This window comes from Zootoca vivipara, chromosome 4, assembly GCF_965207765.1.
Source record: "Zootoca vivipara chromosome 4, rZooViv2.hap1.1, whole genome shotgun sequence".
In the NCBI taxonomy this organism is placed as follows: Eukaryota; Metazoa; Chordata; class Lepidosauria; order Squamata; family Lacertidae; genus Zootoca; species Zootoca vivipara.
In genome coordinates this window covers 47,992,669-48,000,624 of record NC_142587.1, presented here as the reverse complement: position 1 = coordinate 48,000,624, position 7,956 = coordinate 47,992,669, and the positions used below count along the sequence as shown (strand labels likewise).

The following is a 7,956-nucleotide window of genomic DNA, read 5'->3' as shown; positions in this document are numbered from 1 at the left end:
TCAAGTAACATTATGGTCAGGCAAGAACACTCAGAATGCAAAGTGGGGCCCGGTGAGGCCCATGGCCTGGGGAGAAGTTTGAAGGCCAGATAGAGGGCCTGTAGAGCTGAATGTGTGAATTCATGAAAGTGTGAATAATCTGTAAACTCTCCCACTCCTGAGTCTTCGAAAGATGGCATGTCTGCATTGTGTAGGAGTCCGCTTAATTTTGCTCTCTAACAAAAGGATTAAGGAATAGGAACAATCCAGCACCAGAGTCTGTGAAGCAGAGCCGGCTGAGTGAAACTGAAATATATTTTTAAGCCATCTGTGGTGCACTGCAGAATTAACCCAAGCCTTTCCGTATGAGCCGACTAGCTTGTGCTGTAAATAAACCAAACATTCAGCCTGTATACACAATTGATTAAGAATAGACCTACGGGGCAAAGCAACCCCACGTTAAGTAGGACCCAGCAGCTGAAAAACTTGCTCTTGGAATCAGGAGACTGGATTTTCATAGAGCAGAAGTGATCTCTCAGATCATTTTCCCAAGGGCAGGGATGCAGGAAGCCTGGAAGGGGAAGGGTGAGTTGCACCAGCCCTGTAGTCAGATTTTCTTATTATACTTCCACATTCCTAGGTGGGGCATTTGTGTGTGGGGGGGCAAGGTACATAGCACCACGCAGTCCCACTGACTGTAGAAGAGGATACTGCGAAGGCCAGGGCAGGGGAAGGGGAAGGGAGCGGGAGCGGGAGCGAGTTCATGCACCTGATGAAGTGAGCTCTAGTCTGCAAAAGCTTGTGCCATAATAAATGTGTTAATCTTTTAGATGTCCAAATACCCTTTGGCTGTTTCCAGCCAATGTTTATTGAGCCTTCATTCTGATCTGTTTGCACAAGGTTCGTAGGGAGATTGAGCAATGTTGTCTATTTATTGAACAATCATTCTGATTTCTCTTCTTTGATAGTTCTTGAATCTTCCCGCCACACTTGCCATCTTGCACCACACTCTTTGAGAACCAACGTGTAAAGATGTATGCCAGACCCCTCTAATCCCTGAATCCAGCAAGTGTTAAACGCTAGTTATGCCTTCTAATTCTTGGAATAGCCAACTAGCTTCCTAATGAGGTTGGTGGGGGATTAAGGATCTTGGTGCAAGGCAGCAAATGAGTGGAGTGTCCTCCTTCAACAGACAAAGCCACAGCTGAAAGCTGAGAGTTTTCCAGTAATGTGACCTTGAAGTAAAGCAGCAAGCTGAAGGAAGAATCTGAGTAACATTTGAGAGTAATGATTTCTGTTTGAATCCAAGGCTGTGGCTCTGGGAGAAACAATACCCTTTTGGGGTGCTGATGCTGTAAAACCCTCCATCATAGACTCAAGTTGTATATATGTGTAAATAAATCCTATTATTCTCAAGACACCAGTGTCTCTGCTGTGCCTCATTCCGAATCCGAAAGCAAACATGAAACCTGGGTAAGCGCCTGGAACCCCTGGAATCTTGCACCGCTCAGAGATTAGGGTGGCGTGCAACAATATTTCCCCGTAAACTTGCTTACTGCGGTAAGTCTGGTTTTAGATGGAAGGTTTGTTGCGAAAGAGTACCAAATTAACTGTTAATTGTGCAACCTGAACTCGCTGGGATGTGATATATCTGAAAGCATCAACAGTGTAGAAAAACCCTTTTGTGTGGTGGTTGCAACACAGCTACACAACTACCGTTCTGGAAGGAGGCAATAGTTAATTTGTAAAGAGAAAGGTGTGGTCTGGAAGCTACAGCCTTTGCCCTCAAGGTTTTAATCTGGTGGCAATTAGCTAGTGGTAAAAGAAAGTCAACTTGTTTAATCTCTGGTTATGTATCCCAGGGCTGAGATAAGGATTAGTTCAAGAGGTGAGGGCCTTCTGGGTACCTGGCCCCAAGGGCATCTCCTCTGACTCTATGTATTCATGAGTGTTCGTGCTTTTGCCCCATTCTTCACTTGAGGTTTTCTTTCTATTCAAAGGGCTTTTTTAAGGGCATTTCTAGATGACCCGTTTATTGAGCAGGGATGTTAGATGATGTTGCACCAAAGAGTGCTATCTGACACTTTCCACTACATTTTCCTGTCAGTTTCTTTATCACTAAAAGTCTGGTCTTTGGGGGGAGCAGGTTTGTTGCAGAAGTCCTCCAAATCTGCTTTAATTCTGCAACTTGAATTTCCCAGTGTGTGAAAGAATCCCATCCAAAAATAGGGACAGTTTGGAAGTGCCAGATGAATGCAAGAAAACTGCCACTGCACCAGAATATGTTGACTTTGTTGGCCACTCTTTAAAGCTATCTATCTGTGTTGCTTCTGAGTCTTTTTACCAGTGGGTGCCAAAGTTACTATACTGAGCTCTTCTGAAATGCTTTCTGCAACATGGTCCTTGCTATCTCTAACCTTTCCCCTAAATACCAGTGTTTCAGTTGCGAGGTCACCTCTTTCACTAGCATTTAAAGATTGCATACAATGCAAAGCTTTTTCTTCAGGGTTTTGTGAGAAGGCTTAAAAACGAAATAATAGCAATGAATGAATTTGGAAACATTTTGCCAGTCACCTTTGTCTCTGCAATGAGCTTTGTGTCAGCAGGCCATTTTATTAATTGTTAAAGACATCTGCAAAAGGAAATAAAATGACAACGACCTTGTCCTTGGAAAATGGCAACAGGAGAAATGTGTAACATCAGCACATTCTGTTTATTCCGACTTGTAATGTTAGTCATGCAGCTGTCCATCCTTGTTGGTCTCAGATATAAAAAACACACACAAAGAGACTTGCAGGAGCAGACCACAGGCTGCAGAAATACAGCATCATAAAACCAACTTAATTCCAGCATAAAACCAGTAAGGGGTAAAGACGAAAAATGCCTACCTGCTATAAACTAAAAGACTTAAGTTAGGAGAACAAAAAGGTCCCTTTGCCTGGCATCAAATAATCCATAATGTGGGTGTCAGGAAAGCGCCCCTTGGGAGGGCGTTCCATAAATGGGGTGCCAGCTGCCTCCTCCTTGACATAGGCATGGGGGCAGTGCATAAAATTGGTGGGGACACTGTGGGGAAAAGGTGCTTGTGCAGGATAGGTGACAGGCCAGTGTGGGATGTGCAGATCTCTTCCTCCAAGAGCCTTTTACACCTCTTGGCTGCAGCTTTAGGAGATGGAACAGGTTCCCTACGGACTCCCTCCCTTGCTTTTTTCTGCTGCTGCTGCTGCTGCAGCTGCGATATCATCTGTTCACTGTGCTGACTGAAGAGTAGACAGTTTGGTTTGCTCAGCAGGATTTTCCACCAGGAAGTAGAACATTCTAATTCAGGCACCACCAGAGAGCAGGATGGGAGTGGGAGGGGTAGAGGTGGCTGGTTTATCCCTAAATTTAGCATGTGTGCAGATAGTACGGGTTAGACAAGTCAGACGCCCAACTTGCTTTTGCCAGAGATGAGACAGGCACTGATTTCAATACATAGCACTGGATTCATGTGAGCCCTAATGTCCTGTATTAGGACTTTAAAGAATAGCAGCATGGAAGCCAGGAAAAAATCAACATAAAAATGCTAAATTAAACAGCGTTGCCAAGACAAACATACTGCATTTTCAATACAGGGGATGGGTTTTCTTATAAATGTGGTTGTTGGTATTTATAAAATTTATTTTAATCACATATACTTTTCTACAAATTGTTTTTTGGGTCTGTGGAAGGTTGCTACTGGTCAGCAGTGCAAGAATACAGCACAATCCTGTTGGATACGTTAGCAAAAATGTGGTTAGGGAGGGGTGTACTAACTTCTGGGTCATGCAGTCCAGTGTTACAACTCTTGCACAGCAACTTCTGAGGCACCACCCTATGGTCACCTTGAGTACCATGGAGCCAATCATATTACATACTAGAAGATATACTAGGGATGGAAAACCTGTGGCTTTCCTGTTGTTGATGGACTGCAACTTCCAGTAGCTTCAGCCAGCATGGCCAATGGCGAGGGATGAAGACAGCTGCAGTCCAAACAACATCTAGAGGACCATAGGTTCCTCATCCCTTTAGTATATAATGAATTTCAGGGTTTCACTGAGAACCACGAGTCAAGTAAGGTAAAGGTAAAGGGACCCCTGACCATTAGGTCCAGTTGTGACCGACTCTGGGGTTGTGCACTCATCTTGAATTATTGGCTGAGGGAGCTTCCAGGTCATGTGGCCAGCATGACAAAGCCGCTTCTGGCAAACCAGAGCAGCACATGGAAACGCCGTTTACCTTCCCGCTGTAGCGGTTCCTATTTATCTACTTGCATTTTGACGTGCTTTCGAACTGCTAGGTTGGCAGGAGCTGGGACCAAGCAACGGGAGCTCACCCCGTCACAGGGATTCGAACCGCCGACCTTCTGATCAGCAAGCCCTTGGCTCAGTGGTTTAACCACAGCGCCACCTGGGTCCCTTTATGAGTCAAGTAATAAGCAGCAATAATTAATGCTTGTATTTCTACTATCTGTTGCATTAATACAATCACCTCGCCAAAATGGGTAAATGAGCATTAAAATGGTAAATGCGATTCAATGAATGTTAAGTGTAAAGTGATGCACATTTGGGGGAAAACGAGCCTAAGTTCACATTGGGGTTTAAGCTGTACAGAATCAGGATGTTAGTGGCATAAATCTATTTAAGACAAGAATTTATTTATTTTTGCAAACCAGGCTCTTAACAACACATAACAAACATAAAATGCAGGGCAGAGAACTGTATATAGCATACAAAGCAAACATTATTAAAAGCACAATCCTATACATCTCTACTCAGAAGCCCCACAGAGTTCAATGAGACTTACTTCCAAATAAATGGGCATGAGACTGCTACCTAAATCAAATTTCTACAACATCATAGATTATATTAATGCAAAACTCATCAAAGGGAACACTGTGGAGGTAGCCTATCTTGATTTCAGCAAGGCCTTTGACAAGGTGCCCCATGATATTCTTGTAAAGAAGCTGGTAAAATGCGGGCTAGACAATGCTACCATTCAGTGGATTTGTAACTGGCTGACTGACCGTACCCAAAAGGTGCTCATCAATGGCTCCTCTTCATCCTGGAAAGAAGTGACTAGTGGGGTGCCACAGGCTTCTGTTTTGGGCCCAGTCTTATTCAACATCTTTATCAATGACTTGGATGATGGGCTTGAGGGCATCCTGAGCAAGTTTGCAGATGACACCAAATTGGGAGGGGTGGCTAATACCCCAGAGGACAGGATCACACTTCAAAATGACCTTAACAGATTAGACAACTGGGCCAAAGCAAAAAAGATGAATTTCAACAAGGAGAAATGTAAAGTACTACACTTGGGCAAAAAAATTGAAAGGCACAAATACAGGATGGGTGACATCTGGCCTGAGAGCAGTACAGTACATGTGATAAGGATCTAGGAGTCTTGGTAGACCACAAACTTGACATGAGTGTGATGCAGCAGCTAAAAAAGCCAATGAAATTCTGGGCTGCATCAATAGGAGTATAGCATCTAAATCAGGCATCCCCAAACTTTGGCCCTCCAGATGTTTTGGACTACAATTCCCACCATCGCTGACCACTGGTCCCATTAGCTAGGGATCACGGGAGTTGTAGGCCAAAACATATGGAGGGCCGCAGTTTGGGGATGCCTGATCTAAATCAAGGGAAGTAATAATACCACTGTATTCTGCTCTGGTCAGACCTCACCTAGAGTACTGTGTCAGTTCTGGGCACCACAGTTCAAGGATACTGATAAGCTTGAACGTGTCCAGAGGAAGCTAACCAAAATGGTCAAAGGCCTGGAAACGATGCCTTATGAGGAACGGCTTTTAGAGCTGGGCATGTTTAGCCTGGAGAAGAGAAGGTTAAGGGGTAATATGATAGCCATGTTCAAATATATAAAAGGATGTCATATAGAGGAGGGAGAAAGGTTGTTTTCTGCTGCTCCAGAGAAGCCGACACAGAGCAATGGATTCAAACTACAAGAAAGAAGATTCCACCTAAACATTAGGAAGACCTTCCGGACAGTAAGAGCTGTTCAGCAGTGGAATTTGCTGGCAAGGAATGTGGAGGAGTCTCCTTCTTTGGAGGTCTTTAAGCAGAGGCTTAACAGCCATGTCAGGAATGCTTTGATGGTGTTTCCTGATTGGCAGGGGGTTAGACTGGATGGCCCTTGTGGTCTCTTCCAACTCTATGATTCTATGAACTAGGTTGCTCAATACTAAAAAAAAAAAGATAGAAAAGGGTGTGTATGAAATATATATTTTAAAATAGTATGTGACTTGGATGCAATCTGGTGTTTCCAAAAGAAAGAATAAATTTCCTTGACAGTAGTAATTTTCAGAGCGGGATAGGACATCTTGGGAAGGCATGATTTATAAGTATCCAGCAAAGGTGTACCGATGTGAAAATGATCCACAGCCTCCCCTTCATTTGGTAATAGAATTTTAATAATACACTCCCAGGGGACCCTTTTAGCACATCAGTGGCCACTAGAAATACCATCCCTGATTCTTCAGAGGTGAACAAAGAGATTTTGTTTTTGTTCCTCATGATGACAGGAAATCTATCTGCTCCTTTCCAGATGGAAGCCACAATTATACCACTTCCACCTGACTTGCCTTCAATATAATAGTTCTGGGTGAATATGAAGAAATAAGTCTTTATCTCTCACTTTTCCTGCCCCCCCCCCCCAGTAGTGCTGTAGTAAACTATATCTATTAAGCATCCTAATAGCACCATTATTTTTGGAACACTAGGCATAGCAACTGGCTGTAGTAACATACAGCTCAGCAAGCCACACATCATTTTACAGTTCATTCACTGAGATGAATGTAACTAATACGTAGCTAAATTATATTCACAGGGCCATACAGCTATGATTTAATTATGGGGGAGACACAATTTAATGAAGGAACATGTCAAGTATTATGCTTGTGGGTCCATTCCTTCCTGGAGGGGCAAACCCAGGTGGTAGTGTTGGGGGTTTTAGATGCCTCAGCCATTGGCCTGCAGAATCCCTGTGTTCTGTTCTGTCCCCCATGCTGTTTAACATTTACATGAAACCACTGGGAGAGCTTGTCCAGAGTTTCCGGGTTCGGTGTCACCAGGATGCTGATGACACCCAGCTCTATTTCTCCTTTACACCTAAATACAAGGAAGCTGTCTTGGTTCTAAACCAGTACGTGTCATCTGGATGAGCGTGAACAAATTGAAACTTAGTCAGACAAGACAGAGGTGCTCTTGGTTAGTCAGAAGGCACAAAAACGAGTAAGAATTCAGTCTGAACTGGGTGGGTGGGGGTAACACTCCCCATGAAGGCACAAATTTGCAGTTTGAGAATGCTATTAGATTCGGTCCTGAGTATGGGTACTCAGGTCTCAGGGGTCCCCAGGAGTTTATTATTTTTTAAATTTGTACCCCACCCTTCATTCTTAGATCTCAGGGCAGTTCTTATACTGTATAAAAGAAACCACAAAATACGTAACAACACTACAAACCAATAAACCCCCTCCCCCCAATTGCAGAGTTGAAGCTAGTGCATCAGCTGGGCTTGTTTCCTGAGATGTCTGGTTTGGCCACAGCCTTAGTTACATCCCATTTGGATTACTGGAGCACACACCATGTGGGGCTGCCTTTGAAAAGTGATGAGGAACCTCCACTGGCTCAAAAAGCTGCAGCCAGATGGCTGACTGGGGCTGATTTTAGGGAGAATAACAGCTGTTACAACAGCTGCAGTGGCTACCAGTTTGTTTCCGGGCAAAATTTAAAGTGCTGGTTATCACTGTACATTGAGAGGAAGTTAAATGAATGAGATTTTGATATTATGAGGGGGAAATCCGTCAAAATAATGTAATGTTTCCAAAAGGAGATTCTAAGACACCCACAGATTTAAAAAACCCACCATCTCCATGAAAATTCACCCAAATTTTGGCCCCACCTATGTGGCTAAATAGAAATGATATGAGATTAAGAGTGC

General features: G+C 43.6%; 1 long non-coding RNA gene across 1 annotated transcript; it reads left to right on the top strand.

Annotated features, from left to right (window-relative positions):
- Window positions 1–436: 436 nt before the first annotated feature.
- Window positions 437–1,397, top strand: LOC148685934 (uncharacterized). Its single transcript, XR_015949845.1, has 2 exons — window positions 437–564; window positions 948–1,397. It is a non-coding gene; the product is annotated as an uncharacterized LOC148685934 (long non-coding RNA).
- The last annotated feature ends 6,559 nt before the right edge of the window (window positions 1,398–7,956 follow it).